The sequence below is a fragment of the Equus asinus genome, chromosome 18, assembly GCF_041296235.1.
Source record: "Equus asinus isolate D_3611 breed Donkey chromosome 18, EquAss-T2T_v2, whole genome shotgun sequence".
In the NCBI taxonomy this organism is placed as follows: Eukaryota; Metazoa; Chordata; class Mammalia; order Perissodactyla; family Equidae; genus Equus; species Equus asinus.
The window spans coordinates 17,557,329-17,584,746 of record NC_091807.1 but is presented as its reverse complement, the minus strand read 5'-3'; the positions used below and the strand labels follow the sequence as shown (position 1 = coordinate 17,584,746).

Sequence of the window (27,418 nt, the reverse complement as noted above, 5' to 3'; positions counted from 1 at the left end):
AAATAACAAGGAAGGGAAAAATATGAATTTCTGCGTATGTGTCTATGACAGGGAGTCAGTTTATATGTACATTTTCCCATCAATATGTATATTAAAAGCAGGATCAGGGGTCAGCCCGGTGGCACAGCGGTAAAATTCGCATGTTCCGCTTCTCGGCAGCCTGGGGTTCTCCAGTTCGGATCGAGGGTGCGGAAATGGCACCGCTTGTCAAAAGCCATGCTGTGGTAGGTGTCCCACCTATAAAATACAGGAAGATGGACACGGATGTTAGCTCAGGGCCAGTCTTTGTCAGCAAAAAGAAGAGGATTGGCAGTGGTTGGCTCAGAGCTAATCATCCTCCTCAAAAAAAAAGTAGGATCATAAAGCAGTAAATTTAGGAGTTAGTATAGTTTGAAATGTATAAAGATAGGTGTATATTTCTACTGAATGCAATCAGGAAGGACACGCAACAAAATGTTAATTGTGGTGATCTTTTGTTCATAAGTTTAAAGTTGAAAATATTCTCTTCTTTCTGTTTATTTGGACCTTTTCATTTTTCTACACTAACAATAGATTACTTACCTGATTATAAGTGAAAATATTGGAACAAATCTGTGTACAAATGGAAATTTTAGCTCCTCAAGTATTGAATCCTACTTTTGTTGAGAGTTTGCTGAGTAGAGCTTTAATTACACTGTTTCATTTCATCCTAACAGCATTTCCATAATTGTGATCTGAATAATGCAGTTGTGGATATTGAGAAAAGAAACCTTAACTAAATTGGAGTCAAGAAGGCCTGTAGGGGGAGCTCTCACACCCTTTCCTACATCGTCAATTACACCAACCGGGAAGAGACTGGAGGCGCACATTTTGGACAGAAAGTAAAACTACTTTAGTACTGAAGGAAGATTTCTTCCCCCCCCCCCAGCAACAGCCTAGCCACAGAGAAAGGCCACAGCTAAGCCAATGAAAAGCTGTTGCCGCCCTGAACTATTACTTTCCCCTAATGGACTTTTGTTTATTGTTTATATGTAGGATCATGGCTACTCCTCCCTTCTCTCTATAAAAGCAGCTCCCTTTTTTGTTTGCTGGATTTGCCTATGGTTTGCCGTGGCAGGCACATCCCCAACTGCAAATCTTTTGCTATTCCCAAATAAACTCTTTCTGAGACAAAATAACAAGTAAATTTGCTTTTGAAATTGACACTGTCAGGATATTACATGGCCCAGGATGTAAAATAAATATGAAACCCAAAATAAATATAAAGTGAAAGTCACCTGACTTTAAAGTACTTGCACTATTCACATTATATTTATCCTTCCAATAAAAATTTAGTCTTTCCCAAAATTTGTGAAAGGACGTACTTGTTTCTGTTTTAAAGCAAAATATGCTACTCAAACACCCAGATTATATTTTATTATGCTTTCTGATTATACTTTTTTCTGATTTTATGGATATTTTTGATTTATCCATTTTTGCTGATTTGCATATGTCAGGTATTGTACTTGCTAAGGTTATTGGCTTCTGCATTAATAAATTCATTTTCCTTCTTCTCTAGATTCTCAGCTGTGTGGACTGCATTTCCAATATTCTACCAATGAGTCTACTATTTTGAAGCAGAAAAGCAATCCATCTAGTCTATATTATCAAAGAGAATCCATCTAGCTTAGTGAGGGCTTAGTTTAATTAAAAAGTACACTGCTGGAATATTTTATAGATTTTTGTCTATTAAAGATTCGATTTGTTCTTCTGAGATAAAAAGAAATTTTCTTCAACAATCATGGTACTAGGCTGAGTTTGATACGTTTATCACAAAAAACAAAATTGCAAAATGATAAAATGAGTTTTGGAATTTGAAGTGAATAGCTGCATATAAATAATGAGCAAAGAAAAATTGAAAATATAAATAGATTCCTAAGTTTGTAATTGGGACTAGAAAGTAAGGCCTAAGTGCTTATCACTACTTAAGCATCATCTTGACTTCTATAAGTATTTCAATTGTCTCAAAAAAAGGAAAACAGGATATTTCAGTGAGTAGCAGGGAACACAATGATTTTTTTTAAGTGTATCAGGTAAAAAAATGAAGTACTTAGAATAAAACCACGTGGTCATTTTTGTTATTTTTTTTTTAATTAAGCCACTTCTACCTCAGCATGGTAAAATTCTATGGAAAGTTTAGAAATTGGTAAAGCCACTTGCTCATTCATAATTTCTATGGTGGACAGCTTCTGAAATGGCTCCCAATGGTCCCCACCTCCTGATATTCACACCTTTGTGTAATATCCTCCATTTGAATATAGGTAAGAACTAGTGACTTGCTTTTAATAAATATGAAATGGTAAAAGTTATGTTACGAGATGTTAATTCTAAGATTAGACTACAAAAGATTTTCATTTCCATCTTGTTCGCTCTCCCTCTTGCTCTCTCACTTACTCACTCTGATCAAGCCAACAGCTATGTAGTGAATCTCCTATAAAGATGCCCGCATAGCGAGGAGCCACGAGAGGATTTTGGCTGATAGTGTGCAGAGAACTGAATCCTGCCAACAATCACATCAGTCAGCCTGAAAGGGTTCTTTCTTCATTAGAGTCTTGAGATGACTGCTGGGTTCCCCTTCCTTGAAGGAAGCCATGTGAGTAACCAGAGCCAGAAGGTCTAGCTAAGCAGCACCTAGCTTTCCAGCCCACAGAACCTGAGATACTAAATGATGTTGCTATAAGCCACAAAGCTTGGGGATAATTTATTATACAGCAATTGATAATTAATACAACATTATATAAATTATATTCTGAATTCCTATAAGGACAGATTCAACAGATGGTAATTTCCTAGCAACTACACATACAACGAAACTAATTTAGGAAATAAATATAGTTGGTTGCTTGTACCCTATAGTCAATGGGAGTGAAGAAAGGGACAGATTTTAAAAATGTGATGACATATGTATATATTTTCTACCAAATTAATAGAATAAGAGCTTTTCAATAATTTATAACTATTCATCAAAAATATATATTTACTATATTTATTTCTATAAGGAAATCAATGAAAGTTCAAGAACCATATACATTGTGGGTCAATTTGTTGTTCTAGATGAATTACTTTAATGTTGCCATTATAACTTAGTTCTAATCACTAGTCTGATAATAACTAACTGAGGGCTTTATGTAACTAGTCTCTGTCTCACATGTGAAGTTGCTAGATATGTCGATCTTTAAGACATACAACAATTATAAAATTCCATGATTATAAATTCTGATTTCTTACTCTCCTATACTTTTGACACTCATACTTTAGTGGCCTAAAGTATAAAGTAGAAATTATCATTGGAAATACTCACTAAATATAGACTAGGGAAAAACTAAAACAAAACAAAACTGGACTTGTAGGCAGTTTTTATAGAAAATATTTTATAATTAAAGTAACATTAATTAAAATAAAAGCTGCTATTTTGATTGGTTACGATAGTCCAAGTTCTGTGCTAATTTATATATGTACCTTATTATTCCCAGGTACAGATAAAGTTGATATTAAGTTACAAGCCTGTGGACACATATTTATAAAAGAATGGAGATAAGGTTTAAATTTCCATTTCCAAAGCTTGTAATCACATGGACATTGAATATGTATATGTAATGTTTTGTTTCAATTTATTGAAAAAGTTTTAATTTTGTGTTAGGAAATGAAATATGTGTTAAAAGCTTAATTACATTATAGTGAGCTAAGAACTTGAAAAATCTTCATCAAATAAAATCTAAAATAAAAGTTTCATAATTATAAAATTGAGTTAGTGTTTACACTAGAAATTAACACAGATATTTGATACAAGATATATAGATAACTTGTAAAGTAGTTTCCAGAATATTTAAGTATTTCTTACTAATAGGTAAAAGTAAAATCAGATCATCTTGGAAACTGTGGGCACAATTACAGCTATTTCCCTCTACTAATGGTGAAGCATCATTGCCTTTCCTCTTAAAGTACAAATTTAATTAAGGTTGTGTTTAATTTAAACATCAAAGTTTTTTTAAGCCGAATAAATCCAATTCATTTTAAAGAGCAATTTATGTGCTGGGTAATAAGCATGACACATTGGCTCCTCAGGTGAAACAGAAAGATAAAGATAGCTGTATTTAATTTTTAAGAGATGTGACACATAACATAATACCTGACCTTAAATAGGAAATCTCTGTGATTAAATAAGTCAGAGAGCTTCAAGATACGAAGTAAAGTCTCCTTAGTAACTAATATTCTGAGAATTATATTGCTAAAATGGAAAAAGCAAAGCTGACAGGCAATGAGATTAAGCAAAGGGCATGGAGCGCACATCCTAATGCTTAACTTCAAGAGGCAAGGTGACGTAACAGAGGCCCCTCCCTTTTGATGAACCAGAAGGAAGGTTCACTTAACCATTTCCAAGTATCGTTTCAAAAATGGAAATATTTTCGTAGTATATATTATATCATATCGACATGTTTGAAATTCACTAGGAAAAACTCAATCATATATTCATTATGCTCTTTCAAGAAACAATAAAGTAGTTATTAATTGCTATTTTTGTGTTTTACGTTGTACCGTTTTACTGGCAATTGAAATAACTTTCAATGTCTCTTTTGCAGCGTGTAGTTAACTGAACCGGTACAAATATCGGTTAGTCATATCAGTTCAGTCATCATCATTTTCATCTGGTCTTTTGGTGGAAGGATGGGCGGAGTGTGGTATAAACTGTGGACCCCAAGGTCATTTTACTGAATTAAGAAGCAAAGTTAATACTGAGAGTAGTCATACATTTGAAGAAATTAAGCACAATAATTATGAATACATTAAAACTAGAGTATTTACAGTCTTTGAAATGTTAATAAATGTAACCATTTATTAAAAAAGACAAATTAATATAATCAAATCATGTTGGGGTTCGTGGTGGTGGTGATATTTTCTGGTAGCTGATATTTCTCATAATTAACTAAACATATACAAAGTAAATAGACCAAATGTATTTCAACTTTTCTGTTCTTTCAATTTTAATTTTCAATATTATTTGCTGAAAATTTTCAGTTAAACATATTTCCTCAGTTCTTCTTAAAGTGTGCAAATACATATTTCCATTGAGAATTATAGACCACTTTAGTTATAATTTTTTCATAATTCACTGTTATTCTGTCCTATGACTCAATAATAGATCTGGCCGCTTTCATTACTAATGAATGTCTGCCTATTTTATCAAATATTAAAATTATTTCTTTAAGATTAAGCCTTAATAGCTCAAAATCTTGCCAATTATTCTATTAAATTGTTAAGTTAAGACAGGGAAGTGGTGTAGTTCAGGAGCCACAGTGACTCTCTATTTAGACTGACATCTTGGTTCAATCTTCATGTGAACCGAATGTATCGAAAGTTCAAAATTTTACTTTATAAATAGCAGGCAATTTTTGACTAGCCTATAATTACCTGATAATTCACATGTAAATTCTCAAGTAGAAACAGGGCTGTCAAATCTTCCATATAGTTCAGTCATTGAGGACTAAACTGACGGTGCCTCCACCATTTTGAATTTTGAATAAATTTATATAGGAATTTTGAACTATGTTTTATGTTCTTAACTTAAACATTGAATAATTTTATAATACAGTATGTTGTTGAGTAAAATAAAAATTAATGCTAGTTGTTTTCCATTCCTCACTTTGCTGTATGAAAGTTAAGTTTTTGCTGATAAACTTTTGAAACAGCCTGTAAAGAGTTTACAATTGAGCTAATTTAACACAGAAATGAATACTCTGGAATATTCAATTGTACTCACTGTAAACTACAAATTAGTAATTTAAATATTGTCTATAATCTTTTGGAGGACTATACTTCCTTTCACTCTAACATATAATCACATATTTATGTAAATCTATCAATATATATGTACATATATCAACATGTATAAACATGCATCCATTCATATAAAGACACACCGATTAGGATACAGCTTAAAACAAATGATCAAATTAATATATTGCATTCAATACCTCTAGCTGGATAATAGCAAATATTTTAATACATATTCAATATCACTTCAGATCTTCTTTATTTGCTATATTATCATTTTTCTTGGAAACAGGCATCAATTGCAAATCTATACCTTTAGACATTTTGAAGTGCAATGAAAAAAAAAGAAAGAATAAAAAATATTGAGGACAAAATTTATTCCTGAGAAATACGGCTTGTGGGCCTTAATCTTACAAATAAATATCACGTATTTAAGGATTAATCAGTGTTTATGGCTAGATATTTTACCACTTTATTCGAATTTTTACTAGCAATAAAAATTTGATTGAACTTGGAAACCTGAAACAGAAATCACTATTCAAGTATTATTTCATGATATCATTTGTGTTCTATGATTAATCTAGTTAGCTTATTTTTTTCTAGGACATTTCATTTCTCAAGTGTGTAGAAATACTCAGTGACCTACATAAATACTTAGTACTACTCAAAAATTGTAATTACTGTTCACATATATATCTTCAAACAATAAATATTCACTATTGAACTTATCTTCCATAATAGTTAAAATCCTATTTCTAGCAAAAGATCTTTGAATTAACCCTTTTCCTCAAGGAGTTTAAAAATTAACCATGAGTAGTTACCGGTGATTCTAATTTTGTTGAAAATAATAGTTTTATTAAGTTGGTAACAGATGTTATTTCAAAGAAAATATTAATATTTGTATTTCTTCTTAAAGAAAATTCTGTAGTCTATTTAACTTGTAATATTTGAACCTCCCTATACCTGCTAAGATTATTTACAATCTTGCTAAAGAACTATAAATTTAAAAAAAATTCTAAGTATATAGGGTTAAGTGAGGACTTCAAACAATAATTCATTCATATTTTATAAACAAACTTTGAGGAATGTGGACCATAAGATTTGTATATAGTCGTTATAACATCATCTTATTTTCATTAGCTTTTTTTTTTTTTTTGAGGAAGATTAGCCCTGAGCTAACATCTGCTGCCAATCCTCCTCTTTTTGCCAAGGAAAACCGGGCTGAGCTAACATCCATGCCCATGTTCCTCTACTTTATACGTGGGATGCCCACCACAGCATGGCTTTTTGCCAAGCAGTGCCATGTCGGCATCCAGGATCCAAACTGGCGAACCCTGGGCTACCGAGAAGCGGAACGTGCGAACTTAACCACTGTGCCGCTGGGCCGGCCCCTCTTTAGCTATTTTTTTAAGGACTAGTAATTATGGCTTTGGATGACAGTGTTGTGCTTGAAGAGCTTCCTGCCCATCATGATGAGGATATTTTTATGCTTTTAAAGTTGTCACTTGTCATCTAGAAAGTTTTTCTGTGTCTTTCATAAGCGACAAAAACCAGTGAATGGAAATCTTCCTAATATGTATGCAATTCCTTAAGAAAATGAAGACAATTTAACATTTGGAATGGAATAGAAAACTGATAAAAATGTCTCCTAAAGAAATGGAAATATGTTGGCTTTTTGAGGGAAATATTTAAAAAGCTAATAGGTAATTCTGGTATTAAATTAATTTGAACATCAGAATCTGTTTGAATGTGCATTTTCCTTGTATTAGGCAGAATTTTAAGATAGCCTTTGTCCAATGCTATATCCATCAAAATCCCAATAGCATTTTTACAGAAATAGAAAAAACAATCCTAAAATTCATATAGAATCACAAAGGACTCCAAAGAGCCAAAGTACTCTTGAAAAAGAAAAACAAAGCTGGAGGCCTCACACTTCCTGACTTCAAAATATATTACAAAGCTACAATAGTAAAAACAGTATGGTACAGGCATAAAGACGGATATATAAACAATGGAACAGAATAGAAAGCCCAGAAATAAATCCTTGTACATATGATCAAATGATCTTTGACAAGGATGCCGAAGCTACACAATGGGGAAAGCATAGTCTCCTCAACAAATGGTGTTGGGAAAACTGGATATCCACATACAAAAGAATCAACTTGGGGCTAGCCCAGTGACATAGTGGTTAAGTTTGTGCACTCTGTTTCAGCAGCCTGGGGTTCATGGGTTTGGATCCCAGATGCAGACCTACACACCACTCATCAAGCCATGCTGTGGTGGCATCCCACATACAAAATAGAGCAAGATTGGCACAGATGTTAGCTCAGGGGCAATCTTCCCCAAGCAAAAAGAGGAGGATTGGCAATAGACGTTGTCTTTCCCACAAAAAAAAAGAATGAACTTAACCCGTGTTCTACACTACACAAAAATCACCTCAAAACTTAAATATAAGACTTAAAAATCAAAACCTTTAGAAGAAAGCATAGGGGGAAATCTTCATAACATAGTTATTGGCAATGATTTATTGGATATGACACCAAAAGCACAAACGACAAAAGCAAAAACAGGCAAGTAGGACTCCATCAAACTAAAAATCTTTGGACAGAAAAAGGAACAACAGGATGAAAAAGCAACCTACAAAATAAGAGAAAATATTTGCAAACTATATATCTGATCAGAATTTGATCTTCAAAACATGTAAGGAACTTCTACAACTCGATTAAGAATCAAATAACTTGATTAAAAAATAGGCAAATAATTTGAATAGATATTTCTCCAAAGAAGACATACAAATGGCAAACAGGCACATAAAGAGGTGTTCAACATTACTGATCATCAAGGAAATGTTAATCAAAACCACAATGAAATGTCACCTCACACCTGTTAGGATGGCTATTTTATCAAAAAGAAGAAAAAGATAGCAAGTGTTTGTGAGGATGTGGAGAAATTGGGATGTTTGTACATTGTTGGTAGGAATGTAAAATGGTGCATCCTCTATGGAAAACACTATGGAAGTTCCTCAAAAATTAAAAATAGAGCTGCCATGTAACACAACAATCCCACCTCTGGGTATATTCCAAAAAATTGAAATCAGGATCTCGAAGAGTTATCTGCATGCACATTGTTCATTGCAGGATTATTCACAATAGCCAAGGTATGGAAACAATCTAAATGTCCATCTGTGGATGAATGGATAAAGAATATGTGGTATATACATACAATGGAATATTATTCACCTTTAAAAAATAAGAAAACCCTGCCTTATGCAGCAACATGGATGAACTTGGAGGACATTATGTTAAGTGAAATAAGCCAGTCATAGAAAGGCAAATACGGCATGAATTCACGTATATGAGCTATAGAAAATAGTCAAATTTTTAAAAGCAGAGAATAGAATGGTGGTTGCCGGGGGAAATGAGAGGTAGTTGTTCAATGGGTATAAAGTTTCAGTTATGCAAGGTGAGTAAGTTCTGGAGATCTGCTGTACAACATTGTGCCTCTAGTTAACAATATTGTATTGTATACTTAAACATATGTTAAGAGGGTAGATCTTAAGTGTTCTTACCACTATTAAAAACAAAAAAAGTTGACCTTCGATGTTTTGCCTCTGGCATTACTCCAGTGATTCTTTTATATTAAATGGCAAAAGAGGATTTTGCAGATATAGTTAAGATTACACATTTGTTGACCTTTAGATAGAAACATTGTCTGACTGGTCGGAATCTAATCCCATGCATCCTTACAAAGTAGAGAGTTTTCTAAGCCTGGTAGCAGAAGTCAGAGAGATCTGAAGCATGAAAAAGATTCAATCCACCATGGCGGACTGGAAGATGGAGGTGGCCATGTGACCAAGAATGCAGTTGGCCTGTGAAATCTGAAAGTGGTCCCTAGCTGACAACCAGAAGGGAAACCGGGACCTCAAATCCTATGACCACAAAGGCTTGAATTCTGATGACAACCTGAATGAGCTTGGAATCAGATCCTTTCGGAGAAGAGCTCAGTAGATCCCTCCCTTGTTTAGGCCTTGTAAGGCCCTTAGCTGAGGAACAGCTGAGCCTGACCAGATTTCTACTTTTATTGGTTATTTCTATCCCAACACAGAAGGTTTAGCTAACTTACTAATAAAATTTCAGTGGACAAATAATACAGAATAATACTATGTATTATTTGTTTTCAAAGACTTTTAGATGCGGATCCATCAGTTCTATCAACTACATGCTTACTTTGATACTGCACCAAAGAGATGCAAAAAAGACCTTAGAGCTCTTGAACTTAGACTAAACTGGTAGAGAAAATATAACAATACAATATATCTAAGCTACTCTCTCCCAAACCTACAAAGTACTTTCTCAACAGTTGCACACATGCACTCATACACACACACACATTCTCTATCAAAGGCTGCAAGACTGATCTTCTTGAAACTTGATTATATTATTATTCTGTTCATTATTCTGTTCTTTGGATTATGTCATTAACTGTCCTGCATTTACTTTCTGTTTTCTACAAAATAAAGGTTTAATCATTGGTTTGATAATTAAGCACTCAGATATATATCAGACTAGCAGGCAAGCTCTTTGTTTTCCCCTGCTACAATTCTCAGGAATGGATGATCTTTCTATTCTATTAGTTCTGGGTTTTTTTGTCCATGACAGGCATTGAGATAATATTTCTCTTGTCATATATAGAATTTATTGTGTATTATTTTTCCACTGAAATTATATTAGTAAATTAGCTAAGCCTTCTGTAGAAGGATGGAAATAACCAAATAAAAGTAGATAGAATAAAGGACGAAAAGAACATATAAACAATTTCATTGAACAAGAGGATTGAGAAGTATTTTATTTGCTTTTCATAGCCTGACCGTTCAATTCCTCATTTATTCTACTTTCTACGACTACTTTCTATATTCTGTGAAGACACCTGGCCAGGCACCTTCCTGAGTGTAAGGATGAGTTGGTTCCTGATTATTTACATTGTTCTACTAGAAAATATTCCAAAAGCGAGTCATTATTACTCACTGATTAAATACACTAAACACCTTCTTATTTCTGTCGCCAGATTTTTGCCTGTATTTATCATTATTCCAACTTTAAAGCCTATTTATTTTAATTACATATTAAAGAAATAAAAACAAGGAGATATTTTTGTCTTAAATAATTGAAAAGTCAGGGAAGGATAAGTTTGGATGCTAAAATGATGTCAGTTCTCCACTTCTCTTTGTCTCTAACTCTGGACTCCATTTTCCTTGATTTTAGCTCCTTGTTTTATGCAAAGTTCTGGGTTTAAACAAATTTAGATACAAATATTAAAGTTAAGATGCCAAATATGGCCAAACCAGATGGCAAATTGATCTTTCCAGGACCATCCCTCTCTCTCCAGAAATCCCAGCAGTCTTTTCTTTCTCAGCATCAAAAGTGATAGAGGGAGTCTGATTAACACAGTTGTGTTCCCTTTTCTCTCTATGAACAAATCACTTTGTCAGAGGACTAGGACATCTGGCTAGATCTGTCTCACTTACTCTTCCTTGTCTCAGGTGAGGACAATGCACTAACTCTAGCCAGGAAAGAGGCTTTATTACTAGAAAAAGGAAAAATGGAAAGCATATATCATTTCAAATCTACTATTTTCTACCAGAATTTACTATCATATATAGCGTATGTACTTTGATTTGATGGCACCGGGGTTTCCAAATTTTGATTTGCCATTTTATTCACATATCAAACTTTTTTCATTTATATTAGAGTATGCTGTTATCTAGAATGTCCTTTATCTTTTTCACTTTTCCAGATCCTACCCATCTATGAAAGTATAGTTCAATTTACATACAGTATATAAAGCCTTTTCTACTCTTTCTGGGTTAAAATGATCTCTACTTCCTTTAACATTTTGTGGTATTTAATTTCACTTTTAATTATTTTACCATATTACTTTGCCATGTTACAATGGTAATGCCTTAATGCCAATAAAACCTTAAACAACAATGTTATATCTCCTGGAATGTAGCAGGATATTAGAAAAATAGTGGCTTTCCTACAGTTCTCGAAAAATATTTCTTAATTATGAATGGCTTTCCCAAACGAATCCTACACATGTATAGGTATATGCAGATACATGCACAGCTATGTCCTGCCCTAAGATGCGCATTAAATATGACTATTCAAAACTCCTAAGGTTATTTACTTTAATTATACAGAATAAAATGAACTTATTCTGCGACAGAACTTACAACTGCCTGTGTCTATTTCATAACAACAAACACCTCAGGCCGTTGTCCAACAGATTTTTGTTTTGTTTATCATATTGCAATTTAAAATTTACATAAAAAGAAGATATCAAATTTGTTGATTTAGAACATAAAAGTCCAAGGAATACCAAGTACAAGTTAGATGAAAGTAAGGTTAATTAGCTGAATTAAAGACCTATTGAACAAACCTTTGCTCCTTCTTCAAAAGTTAAGCCTGTCTTAAAAATAAAGCTCTTTCATCCTTGGATCAAAAATTTTAATCATACTGGTTTCTACAATGTGTGAGTAAATGAAACAAAATCATTTCTGATACTTTCAAAAAACCCTGGCAGATGGAACTGTCTATTTCTTAGAAAAGGCAGAGAAGAATCATGCCAGCCCAGATTCCTGGTTCAGACCCTAAGCTTCCTGATAGATCATGAATGATGACACTTCTGGAAGATGCTACTCTCATCTTTTCTGAAATTTGGAGCTTTTATTAGATGGCATGATATATTGGTTATTTGATTAGTTTATGAGTATTCCAATGTGATTAGAGAAGATAAAGACAGGTTTTGCACTCTCAAAGAAAAAAAAAATATTTCTCATAGATAACTGTATGGTTAAATAGAAACAAAGCTAAACTTAAAATCTTCACATTAATTGGGCAAAAATAACTAAATACCAGGTCCGGTCCAGTGGCACAGCGGTTAAGTTCACAGACTCTGCTTTGGCAGCCCGGGGTTCACTGGCACGGATCTCTGGTGCAGACCTATGCACCGCTTATCAAGCCATGCTGTGGCAAGCGTCACACATATAAAGTAGAGGAAGATGGGCCCAGATGTTAGCTCAGGGCCAGTCTTCCTCAGCAGAAAAGAGGACGATTAGCAGCAAATATGAGCTCGAGGCCAATCTTCCTCAAAAGTAAATAAATAAATAAGTAATATAAAAGACTAGGTCATAAATGGCTCTATAGTTGTAAGAAAAATACTAACATGATGATAATTCATGTTTTGAGAACATATCTTTATTCATGACTCAAGATAATTCCTCTCAAAGAGACTGGATGTTACTCAGAATTTGTAAATAAAAATCTTAGTTTGCTTATGAAGTTGTCTCCCTCTCTGAGTTTTCCAAACTCTATTCCATAAGAAGGAGTCAAACTTGGTTTTGGATCAAAAGGATGAAAGAAAACTGATTACATCTTAGAATGTTTTGTTTTGACTCTACTTACTATACAAGAAAAAAATGCTACACTATATACAAAATATTGATCACAGTGCTTAAAGATTTTCTAACTGGATAGATAAATATCTGTGTATATATGTAAATATTTGCACTTTTATAATTCTTTTGGAGATTTTCTCTAACTGTATGAAAATTTTAAAGATTTAAAATTGCATAATTTATGTAAATCTGTATCCTTTCTTGTTTTTATGCAATTGTACAGAAACTAGTATTTCAAAGTATGTTTAGTCACAAAATCATTCACATTTTACGCTATTTAAAAGAAAGGATTGTTTTTACTTAATATAATTGTAATGAAAATTTAATATCAACCACATTATATATTTAAAATATCCTTCAGAAATATCTCTAGAAAAACTTTATTGTTTCATTGTCATATATTACATTTTTACATACTGTAGAAATTGTCAACTCTTCTCATACATTCTTATATGTTTTATTTTCAATGATATGTGAAAGGTTTATACTTTCGTATTTGTATGTACTCAATATTACAAAATATTTCCAATTAACTGCCACATATCTTAAGTATTGCAGTAAAATATGCTTCTGTTTGCTGTGTTTGAGAGCTGCATGGCATGGATTTATTTACAATCTCAGAAAAGTTCCAGAGAAGGACTAGAGTATCAAATAGGTAGGGCCTATTTGGCTGGTTTTAGTTTTCTTTAAATATACTTATCTATTATTCCCTACAGCCAAAATTGAACATCGATTCTTTCCACTTAGCCTTTAGTACACTTTGTTTCCCATTAGGCATTGTAAAATTTTTAGCTTAAGTACTGTACTCTACAATGTATTTTCCTTAAGTAGACATAATAATATATTTCTAAGCCTTTCTCCTGTATTACATTCATCTGTAAAGCTGACTAAATAGTCACACTGTGAAATTGATTACTCAGTCAATGAGGCAGAGCGTAATCTTTGATAGTTAGAGATAATTCTCTGTCCTGGCACAAGGCAGCTTTCCTGCATAAAGTTACTTTCTATTTTCCATAATGCTAGATGCTCAAAATAGGGAAAATCACTTGTCCTTTGAATTCAGATATACGTATCATTAATAAAATAATTTTATGTATCATCATTATGCATTACAATGGTTAGAAGAAGGCGTCTGTTTTATTGATTCTAAATTTTAAAAAACTATTTTTGTGTATAAAAGACCTGTAGTATATTGATTGGCATAATGGAAATGTCTAACAATTAGGCATACTCATCTATGTATATCTAGATACAGCTTCATCTATGTAAAAACTTGGATTTTGAAAACTTATTAAGAATTAGACATAACGTAGACATCTATTTAAAAATAAAACACACAAAAGAGCCAGTGTATTTCCCATCTCTTAACTATTACAAGTCTGTAATATTATAATTAAATTTATTTTAAGTGATTTAGATACCCCAAAGATCAGAGATATTACCCAACATCAAGCTTTACTAGTCATTTCAAGTCTATGAGAGATCAAGCTGCGTAGGGAAAGCGGGAGAGTTTGGGGACACTGGCCTTTGTTCATCTCCCAGGTCCTTTCTTCTGAGACATTCTCTGGCCCAGGTTAATAGATGAAGATTCTACAAAATGTATGCATACCCAAATGGAGGAATTTAGTTCATAAAACCTTTCCATTTTACACTCAGATTGTTATATAGCTTACAAGACATTTTCCAGGGAAACATGCAGATAAATCCAGAGATTCTAGGTTTGTTTGCTTTAAGCAATCCCAGCCAACCAGGTGTATTCTACTAAAAACATCCCAAAGGTAAGTACTCTATTGCTGCCAAGACCATTTCCTTTGTTTATCAATACATTTGCCTTTAATGTTCTTGACAGGAGATGAGTCTGTACCGTACCCTGTTTCCTGCCTCCCTCTGTAATAAGATTAAAAGATTTATAGTCCAGCTGCTTAATCCTTTCCCACCCAGTAATATGTGAGCATTTTAAACTTTCCTTTTCATTGTCAGCAAACTGTAAAAGGCTTCTTTTCAGTCTTCAAAGATGGTATTTATTGGCCAAGAACTGAATTTATTCACTGTCATTGACTTATTTGTTGTATTTGTTTCAACATTTATGGATAGTTTACTATGTGATATAATTGTTTACCGTGATCATCTTGAGGCCAGAAGAGACACTTTTGCCTCTAAAGAAAGTGATTATGACTAGACCATCAACCTCAATTCAGAGGAAACATGTTTATGTTTTGAATATGAATGATGTCGTAAGAAGGTATAAAACATTCTGTACTAGGTAGTAATTATCATTAAGATCTATTCCTATTGTACATCCATGAGAGGAAGCTAAATTGAAAGGGATTAATATCAAAATGGAAAGTAAAATGGAGCCTTCAGCTGTTATTGCTCTTTGGTTAGGTCAGGGTCAAGCTCATTAGTAAAAGCAGTATTATTCCTATTGTTACAATAAGAAAATTGATAATACCTCTCCTATGCCCAAGACATTGTATTACATACTCTTCACAAATTATATGTGGCATTAGACTCTACTGGTCAAATTCTTATTGAGATAATGCTGTCATACAAAAACTCCCAAAATATCAATGGCTATAAAACAAGCACTTATTTCATACTTATAAATATACATGTTGGTTAAGATTAAGCTGATCCCATCTGGGGTCACCTGGATACATCTAGGTTAGGCTGGACTCCAGACTTTGAGTTCAATCCAAGTCACCTCCATGTATCTTCACTGTGGAACTATGGCTGAAGGTGGAATGCAGGGTGAAGCTGCCACATTCACCTGGGGCCTGCCTTTTCATGGCAGGTAGTAAAAGCTCCAAAAGAAAGAGGAGAAAGTGGCCATGTCTCTTACAGCTTTATTTCACAACTTTCCCAACCTTTACTTCCGTCTTTGTCCCATCTGCCAAAGTAAGTCTCATGTTTAGTCAATGAGACGTGTGAAAGTATAATGAACCCACAAGGAAGCCACATGAGGTTAGGCAAAATAGAAGTAATTTGGGGCAAATAATACAGTCTATCAGATACAGCAGTGGATATTCATTTTTTTCTCCTTAAGTTTTAATACCAAATAAAATGCTAATTCACCAGAGAAGGGGCTTAGCATACAAATGCATTTCAAAGTTTTACAATATTTGTTTCACCAGTGAGGAAATAAAGCATTTGTTTATTCTTAAAATGGCCTCTGGTGCCTTTAGTTCTTGGTGAAGGAGTCAACAATTAAAATACATCTAGAATAACAGAATGCTAATAGCCATAGAAACCAACCAGGCACTGAGGTCATTTTTGTGACCCACTATGATGCAATTATGAGAGAGATAATTGTTCTTGTTTTAAATTAGGAAACTTTAAGAAGATCGTCTTTAGAGAACATTATTTGAGGACTGTTTTAGTTTTCTATTGCCGAGTAACAAATTGCCGTAAACTTAGTAGCTTGAAACAACATTCTTTCATTACCTCACAGTTTTTGTGGATGAGAAGTAGACAGGCTCAGCTGGGGCTCTGCTTCGTTTCTCACAAGGGCAAAGTCCAGATGTTGAGTCAAGATGCTGAGTCCTTATCTGGAGGCTCTGGGGGAGAATTCTCTTCCAGTGTTATTCAGGTTGTTGACTGAATTCAGTTTCTTGTCATTGTAGAAGTGAAGTCCCTGTGCCCTCTCTGGTTGTCAGCCAGGAGCCAGTTTTGGTTTCTAGATGCCACCTGCATTCCTTTACATGTGCTCTCTTCATTTTCAAGCCAGCAATGACATGGTAAATCCTTCTTAGACTTCAAATCCCTCTGACTTCACCTTCTGCCAACAGTGAGAAAACTCTGCTTTAAAAGGGCTCAAGTGACTAGATTAGCACTACCTGAATAATTCCTCTATTTTACGGTCAACTCCTTAGTAATCTTACCTACATCTGCAATGTCTCTTTTTCCATGTAACTTAACATAATCATGACACTAACACCTGGAGATAAAGGTCCCGGGGGATATCTTAAAATTCTGCTTAACATGAGGAAAATCGTTTTTCAGACACATTTGATATTCAAATTCATTTAGTAGCAGAATTACAGATTAGCCTTTTAAATATTTTTCCTCATAAAGCTATCAGATTTCCATTTCTCTAGGGGATTTTCTTCAGTTTGCTGTTTAATTACACCAGTTAAGTTTTTTTCATTATTATTAAGAAATACATACGTATTACAGTGATTGTCATTCGTTACTTTTTCATCTTTTTGAAAGGACATAGGCTGGCTTGGTAGATGAAAACTGAGGTCTTTAAAGGCACAAAAATATCACAAAATTTTTTCCAACAAAGTTGTAAAGGAGGAGCTCAAAGTACTATCAGCAGACATATCTTGTCACTCCTTTCAAAGAAGAACTGAACTAGTCAAAACTGATGCTTCAAAGAATACCTAATATAATGGAGTCACTGTAGAAGTGTTGATTATATCTAAGGCCTATTTGGATAATTAATCTGTGTGCTTACACAGACTATAAAATCAGCAGAAGAATGAGCCAAGGGATGTCCAGAAGAGACTTTCCCACAAGAAGTTATTTAATAACAATATCCAAGCCTTTAAAACAGGATACGGAAAATGCTTTAATTACGGAGCATGTTGTTATATAAATGTTGGTCTGTCTAGAACAAGATCCTACCACAGATGACACAATTACCACAAAGACTTCAAAAACCCCAAACCCAGATCAATTAGCTTGTGAGACATTTTGTAAGTCTCTAACTTCTCTTCTTTTGAAGCATGAATGACTGTAAGTGGAGATTGAGGGCAGTTTAACAAGCACTCAATTTTCCCATGAAAATTTAGTCTTTTGTTTAGAAAATATGAAGAAAAATAGCACTTACTAGAACATGAAAAGCTTCTAAGTCACTAGTCTTGCCATTGTAAACATAAGCAGTAAAGTTGGCCATCTCCACAATTTCTAGAGGCCACCTACTTTCCAAGTCATGTGGCTTCTTCCATTTTTAAGCCAGTGATGGCATGTTGAATCCTTCTTGTGCTTCATATGTCGTTTTCTGCCCAGCTCCCACTGCTATCAGTCTAGCCTGCTGCAACCATTCTTTCAGACATACATGGCTACTAGGATTTGGAATAAATATTTGGTCTTCTGTAGTCAAAGAACCACAGGCTGTCACATCCGCATACTGGTCATCCAATGGCAAATGCAAATGTTGAGACTATAGCCAAAGATAGGCACTGCCTCCTCCCTGAGTGAACACTAAAATGGTACCTCACCAGTATAATCTTGGGCTATAGCTGCCACTAGGACCCAGGCAGCACCACTGAGGAGGCTCTAGATACAGCTGATCCTCTTTACATTTTATTTAAAGAGCTGTAAAATTTAGTATGGAAATAGATTTCGATATAGGAAATATGTCAGATCAGTATCCAGATATGAGTCTAGTGCATAACTTCTTTTATTGCTCATCCTTGCTAAGTATCGGTTTTGTGTAACTGATTTTAGGTCTTAATTTTACCCAAGGTAACTATGAGAAAACTTTGACCTACTCACCTTATATACTTCTTTTTCCAAACAGGCAACTCCTCCTAACATTTACTTTTTCTCTGTCAGGGATTGTACTGCCTCCTGAACAGATGAAATATAGATGCCATAATGCTGAAAAAAACTCGATAGTATATCCCTCCTTCCTCCAATACTTACTCTGATAATTTCTTGCCCATGTTTGATTTGCCAGTCTACTCAATGGAGGTTATCCAAACTATGATTAAAATCAGTTTGGCTTTTTCCACTTACTGCATTTAAGCATCTACATTTACCATTCCATTGAATGACTCATAAATGTGACCCCCATAAACCTACTGATTGCTTAATCAAATGGATACATTTTAATTTTTATTTAATCTCTCTGAAGCATTTTATACCATTGGCATGTCATCTTACATCGTGAATCTCTCTTCTTTCTCTTTATTAGGACTCCAAGACATCAAGGTTTTACTCGAGTTTTCCTGAGCATTCTTTCTCAAGCGTCTTCCTTGAATCTTCTTTCTCTGACTGTCCTCTTATTATTGAAGATTCCAAGAATCCTATTATCAAATTGTACCTCTTCAACTTCTCTAATAAACATACTACACATCCACTCCCAATTGTTTGTTTTCACTTCTTACATATTCTTATAATTATCAAATCTAAAGTTTTGTTTATGTCACCTTTATCCTTTCCAGACCTATATTTCTTTGTCAGCCATATACTTACTGGCCCCAGCTTGAGATTCTTCAGATATTCACACAAACATGAGCCAAAACATAAAAAATTTCAGTACTTTCGTTTTTCTCTTCCAGAAAAAAAAATTAAATGAATTAAGTTAGACTTTTAGAAGTAAATAACTAAAGAGCTAGGATTTAAAGGTATTTCAAATGAAAAGCAACATTTAATAATTTGAGGGAAAAAATTATGTTTGCATTTCCCTTAAGATATATTTAATCAGTGATGGATGAGGATGAATGACCCCTGGAAAATCCACAAACAGCGCTGCCATGGAAAGGAAATATAATATAGAAATATTCTTATATTAACAAGACATCATCAGATTATCACTGTTGTCCCATTGAACTTTGATTCGTTGGATTCCAAGAGGAAACTATACAGTTCAATAATATCATCTGAGAACATTTGTTGTAAGAAAAATTGAATTTTAAAATAATCTTGTCTCATAAATACTTAGAGAAAGTGGAAGCTCTTTTAGAAGAAAAAAGGCTTTTTAATAAGGTTAGATTGATTTGAAAGAGTAGAAAACTTAGAGATGCTACAACCAAGAAATGTATTGAAGTATGAAAACAAAAAAAATACCTAAATAATTAGTGGCATATGAAGTTTGTCAGAATGCAATGGCTTCAGTCAGATCTCATTAAATGTGTGTGGATAGTCCATATTTATGGAGAAAAGTTTTGTTTAATTACTGCAAAGTTTTATAATTTAATTCTATATATATCTTTAGTAAAATTTAGCACAGAAGGCTCATGAACATTTCTTTTAGCTTATATGCAATAGTCTTATTTTTCTCTAGAAACAACAGAACAACATAAGGTTTCAGAGAGACATGGAAAGAGAGCAATCCACGATGAGTAAATAAATGGAAAACGGACACTGTTACTCTCTTCTTGTGATATGAAATCAGGCCCAAAAGAAGAGTAAGAAAATATGGTAATGACTATGATCCATGATCAATGAAATTATGTAGCATTTTTATCTACTAGATAACCATGTACATCAACCATCATTTATGGCAACAATTCTTAAAGGAAAAGACAAACAAAGTAAGCGTTGAAAAGCAAAATGGTGATCATTCCTAGTCATTCTAAAGGCCCATTGCAAATTTTATCTAAATGGTAAGACTTATCTTCCTTGTACTTATAAAATTATAATGTAACAACTATGACTGATCAAAAAACATATCTTTCAATCAAATAAATCCAATATTTCTCCTTTGAGGATTTTATGTCAAGATTGTACATAAATGGATACATTACAAATTTTGATATTTTCTTTTTATAAGTTACAAAAGAAGGATGCAGAGAATGAAGAATCCACATACACTGTATAATAGAATTTAGTGGAAAGACAACTGTTTCTTCCTGCTGGCTAAGTTTTAAATGATCATTCTGCTGTGATATCAAGAAGTACATATTTTGGCAATTGTCTAAGAAATGACAAAAGTTATATAGAAATTTCAGCATTTTAGATCTTGAAGGAGACTTAAAATTTTAGTCTGAGTAATTTATTTCAGGAATGAAGAAACAAAAGACTTAAAGGTTCAAGAAGAATCTGAAATACCCTGGAAATATTTCAAGATAGCATGCATTTTTCGATTTTGAGACTGACGCTATTTTCCATACTTCTAGAGATTTAGTTTTCCTTTAAAATAAATAAATTCAATAACTCCTACTTTGCAAAAGAGTAAGACTTGAAATTGTGATCTATCTTGCTGCCATGGAAATGTCTAATTGCTACTTTTTTAACGCAAATTAATTTTCTCATATGCTCAATTTAAGTATCATCCAATTTTCCTCTCTGTGGCCTTTTGCTTAAGGAGTAATTGCGTTGCTGACATTTTTAATTAAAACAGTGCTATCTATTTTAAAAAGCGTTAAGCCTACCATTGATTTCAGATCCTGAATAAAATTTCGGTTGATGAATCAGGATATGTGTCTTAATACTCTATGAAGCCTATATGTATTAGCATACAATTTAAATTGCATAGTATTCAGATAAAGAGTCATTTTTAAAAAATCAGTAACATCATTAGAAATTATGATTCTAATACAATGAAATAGATTTTATTATATATATTTGTGGCCCATTCTAATGAAGCTATATACCATCCAATAATTTTAATTTACAGTTACAAAATTAGAGATTTAACATTTTAGCAATCTTTGGAGCTCTGAAAAATGATCTATGATTTACTGTATATTTATTAAAAATATTTCAAAATTCTGGAGAATGTTTCATACTCCTAATGAAGAGGAGATATGGGCCACTTAGCCAATACATTGACTGTGTTGGTAATGTTATGAAAGATGCTTCTAAATAAAATAGTGGGGAGGGAATGTGCACTTCAGCTGAATGGACCTATGAAGTCTGAAAGTGAAGATAGTAATCTCAATAGATAAAAGGTACCGCAGTAATCTGTAAATGAGAAGAAAACAGAGATTTAGCAAGCATGTAGCAGAAGAATCTCATTTAGAAATTCCCCAAACCAAGACTGTTAGACCTAGATAGAGGTGGCACCTAATCTAACGGATATGGACCTGTATTGGAAAATGAGAGCGTGACTATGATCAGTCCTCGGCAGTTATGTATAACTTGCCTTTGGTTTCAAGGATCATCCTACTTTTGGTATCTTAGTGGATAAATGAGTTCAATAAACATTTCTTAAGTGAATAGCGTGAAAGGTAAGATACAGTTCATGTTTATATTTACTGTGTAATAAAATAGGGGTTTAAAACCAAGGATATCCTTACAGTGTAATTTCTGTGATTACCCACTTATATTCGTCCTAATGTATTCTTTGTTCTGTAATCTTCACATTCCTAAGTTATAATAGGCTTAAAGACTCATTTTCATATCTATACAATATATGTCAGATTATATTACCTGCATTTAATGTTTAAATTTAGCTTAAATGTTCCTTACTTACAAATTATCTACTGTTGTATATTGTCAGACATACAATTACTCAGAAACGAGCCTTTTATCTCAAATTCAGACCTTGGATAAACTTAACACATTTATAACACTCATTAATTCATTCTCTTAGTGTTCATTTAACCCAACAACACAACATAGACGAAACTTTCCTCCAATAATTTCCTTTGATTTAAATTTCTTCCACTATTAAGAAGTTTGATGTATTCGGTGTGCGTCTGGGGGCTAACTGTGATTTTGCCCACTATGAAAGATTATAGGTGGTAATATATGTTTTCAAGGCTTTAATTTTCTTCTTTAATTTGAGACTCTTTCAGCTAATTCTCATATTTTTGCAGCTCCAGGCATCAAACAGTGGGTGGAATTTAATGATGAAAGCAGCAGATGTTATTAATGCAAATACATCAGCTGCATCAGATTCCTATTTAGAAGATGTGATCATTGGGAAGGAGGATAGTCAGGACTTTTTTACTTCCTAATGACTACTTTTCATATTGACAGAACACAAACAAATATCTGCCCCATTAGGGAATTATGAAAAGTCATAATGATGAGGTGAACCAAGAAAAAAAAAGATGAGGAAAAAAGTATTGAATATACCACTGATAAATCAACATTTGGATGAAAATTGCATAGTCAATTATTGGCCCCACTAAGGAATAACATTCCTCTGTAATAAATACAATTTCTGGAATTAAAATAATATAAACTCTTTGATATCCATCCAATCTAGCTAAGGAATTAATAATCCATTTCTGTTTTTGAATTAGTTTAAATTCATTTCTGAAGCATTTTTATTTTGGCCACCAGTTCCTCATTGTATTGGTTTGAATTTGAATGGTTCACTACACAGAGACTGCATTTTAAATCTGAATCGTGAGGTATGTATATACAGATCTGTGTACATATGGAAAATGTCTCTATATTATATTGAAAATTTGTCTTGGGCATACAAAATTGTGAGACCAAGGAAAATCAAATCTGACTTTACCTATACAAATATCCAAAAACATCCAATCACTAAATACTGAAGATCAAGGAATTTAAATAAAGAATAGTGTACTATTTTTATATTTTATTTGTATTGTATTTAACTTTTCTGAACTGCCACATGCTGCTGTAATAGATGTAAATTGGTAAAATCACTCTCTAAAACAGTAGCAAAATGAGTCAAAGATGAGAAAAGGCAACATGAACTTTGATGCAAAAGTTGATCTGCTGCAAATACACCATTTAGAAATAATTTGACAAATGGCTAAAGGAAATGGTACAGGACATTTTATTGTAGCTTTCCTTACATTTGGAAGTAAGTAGTAGAGGATGAACACATAAACAAGATAATTTCAGGTAGCAGTCAGTATTACAAAGAAGTAAAATGATATTATAGTTGACCTTGATGGGAAGAGGCTAGTTTTATTAAGGTGTTTGGGAAGCCTTCTCTGTGGAAGTGACATTTGATTTAATTCTTAAATGATGAGGAGTAGCTTACCAATTCAACAGGTCTAGGCAAAGCATGAGCAAATGATAAACAATTGATATGACAATAAGGTTGGCATTTGCAAAGATAAGAAAAATGGTCACTGTGTGTTAGACAAGTGTAAAAGTGTTAGGAGAGAGACTGGCCGGGTGCATCATAATCTCAGGTAATAGATGCCATGATGGGAAAGCTTGAAGATGGGAACCTCTTTTTAATGGATATGCAATTCATGCTGGAACTTCTGGAAATTAAAAAGTGAGACTAGCACTCTGGAATCAGATAGGATAATGTTTTAAGCCCTAGGAAGGGTTATGGATTTATTTAAATGTGCCCAGTAGCCACCAGAAAGGTTGGAGAAGCACCACAAATGTATTTATATTTTAAAGGAACATGCTTTCTCCTGTTGGGAAAACATACTCTGATGTGAGGATATGCGAAGATTTGAAGTAGTGGGATACATTAGAAGCTGTTAGCATAATATGTCTTCTATTAATATATTTATAATTTTTTAAATATGTTTAATTCATATACATGAGCTTCAGAATGCATTAAATTCATATATTCATATTCATATTGTTTTTTGAAGATTACGACAACTTTAACAGTTCCACTGTAGCAACTAGAAAAGCTCAATCCGTTGCAAAAATTGTAATTTTGAAGACACTAAAGAGCAGTGGAAGAAGCAATGAACAGACGTGTAATTCGAGAGATGGAGGACTCTTCTTAGGTGAGCCCACTAGCCTACCACTGGCTATTTTCTTCTTGGTGACATTTGTTGATTATAAGCTGGGACCAAGGAGGGCTTAGCTCTCTGTCAGACTTGGCCTGTGCTGAGGAACTCGACTGAAAGTAAGAAAAAACTGTAAGTCTTTTGGAACTTTACGAGGCTGATGGAGAAAACAGACAACTTGAAAATACCCAAATATAGTAATTTTCCCCCAGGGATAAATTCTGAAACTCAATCTCCCTGCAGGAGGTTTTGTTTGCTGGTAAACCAAGTAACATGATTATGTAGTACTTGGGACAAGTCCCATCAGAGAAATGGAGCCTGCCTCAAAACACAGTTAATTTTCTCCTCAACGTGTGTGCAAGATTTAGAAGAAGGAGGAGGTAAGAGAGCAGAAAGCTAAACTTAAAACTTCTGCAGGTCAGAATCTCCTGAGTGTTCAAGGCTGAGGAAAAAGAAATCTGATAGGCTTTCAACTGAAAGATTGAAATGCCCCAAGAACACGCCCCAAGAACAGAGATGCATCAGAGGAAGACGGAATCTTAATGAAGACTGCAGCTGAGAGACAACCAGTTCAACCCCTCTCTAATTTGAGAACAGCTCTTTACCCTATCTTCCTGGAAGGGAAAGGGAAAGCCCTCTTTGGCAGAAAAAAACTTTCTGGATGCTTTATGGTTCTTTAAAAAATAATCAGATATGCAAAAAAGCAAGTAAAACGTGAATAGTACCAAATATAAATAGACAGAACGATAACCCAAATAGTGAAAGGAGTATAAACAAGGACTTGTTATTAATATACTCAATATAATATGGGAAATGGCAGACAAAATGGATGAAAAGATGAAAATTTCAATAGAAATTTTTAGTCTATAAAAATAGAATGCAATGTACATTTTCTAACTGCAAAATACAATATTTGAAAGAAAGAAATCAAACTTGTTCAATGATTTTAACAGACTGCCCATAGAAGACAACATTTGTACACTTTATTATATGTACTTTATTTTATATAAAGTATACATACCATGTATGTATGTAAAATGTAAATATTATATGTATCTGGTATATACGTTAAAAGTGATTATGTCTAGAATTTCTGCTGACTCCTTCTTTTTCCATTTTTCCTCTTGCTTTTTCTGTTTTGATTAATATCAATTACTGTTTTAGACTGGATAATTGGCATTAGCTACTGGAACAAACAACCCCTGGATCTCAGTGCATTAACGCAGAGTTTTTTTCTTTCCCATGATAAGTAAAATGATAATATTTTTCATCAAGTGGCCCTCTTAAACAGCTCTCCACTAAGTGATGACTCTGGGACCCAAGTTATTTTCATACGGTGGCTCCACAACGGCCCAGATCCTCAGAGTTCCCTGCATCCAGTGGTTTGACAAGAAAAAGAGAATCTTTGGAAGATTGTGCAAACACCACTTTAGCCCCTTAGTGACGCACATATCACTTCCATCCACTTCCCAGTGAACAATAGCATCATGGTTCCACTGGGAGCTGGGAAATGGAATGCCTGGCAGGTGGACCATTCCTCCGAACTGTTCTGCACAACAGAAAGGGAGCATAAATCTGTGCAGGTCAACAAGCAATCTTTGCCACAAATAATGCATGCAAGGAAGCAAATTGCGATCTGCATGCAAAGTAAGTGCATTGCTTCCACATTTAAACTATCTAAATGGTTACTTAATCTATGTCTTTTCTTCTGTTCTTCTCTCAAGTCATCCCTTAAATTGTTCCTATTTGTTTAATTGAGCAAAGTAAATTTTGCACAGCTTCAGTGTATAAAGAAATTATCTCTAAAAGTTTTAATTGCTTGTAATCTTTCAGAGAAAAAGGATTATTTGTCTCTTTCACATTCATCTGTCTCTTTTTAGTGTACAGATTAGATTTTGTGCTTCCCACACTTTGAATTTACAGGCAAAAGAGAAAAATTACAGAGCTACTCTGCAAATTTATATGTACACATGATGAATTTCTCATCACTTTCCCTATTTTTGTCATTCCAAAATTCCTTTCCAACACATTGACATTTCACCTGATTTTCTAATCACTATTGCTTTTTTAAAAAATCATTTATTCTTTTTCTCTTTCCTTGTTAAAAATAATAAAAGATTTTTCATAAAAAGTTTGCAATAGTTTTCCTCAAAATATACGTCTGTGATCATTGATATTCCAGATAGCTTCTGTTTTACTTTCTGATCCACTTCCCCATCCTACCCTCTCATCAAAATCTTGAAGCCTGACATGTATGACAACTTAAAAAGACTCGTATGACTTCTTGCTTTCAGATAGGTTTAGCCAATGGGAACCCCAGAAGTAGATCGGGCAAAGGAGTATGGTAATGTCAGGTTACGTTTCTGGATCCACCCATGACCCAGCATCATAGGTTGGCTGTGTCTCTGGACTGAATATCACTGCTTCTCTCAAGGTGATCTCTTCTATAGGATTCTCCTTCTAGGTTCTGGTACAAGTCCTTTCCCCTCACAATCCTACTCTATCCTGTACTATCCACTGCTTTTTCTCTAAAAAATGACATTATTTCAAATTAAATGAAGAAACAAAAGTATCAATAATAATTAAAACATATATTAGATTACATAGATATCAACATCAGGCCTCATTAATATTTGGCCATAAAATATTTTAACCATATTATCACTACAATTTCATGTATATTATTACAAGAAGAGACTATGGTTATTCTGTCCTTTATTTAGGCATTAATATGATTACAAAATATTATTTAGGGGATCAAAATACTAGTGTAGTAAAGAGGAATAAGTTGATGTGTAATTCAAAAACA

The 27,418-nt window shown here is 33.6% G+C and overlaps 1 pseudogene; it reads right to left on the bottom strand.

The window, feature by feature from the left end:
- Positions 1-17,312: 17,312 nt before the first annotated feature.
- Positions 17,313-27,418, bottom strand: part of LOC106848212 (magnesium transporter NIPA2 pseudogene) — a 147,630-nt pseudogene continuing 137,524 nt past the window's right edge.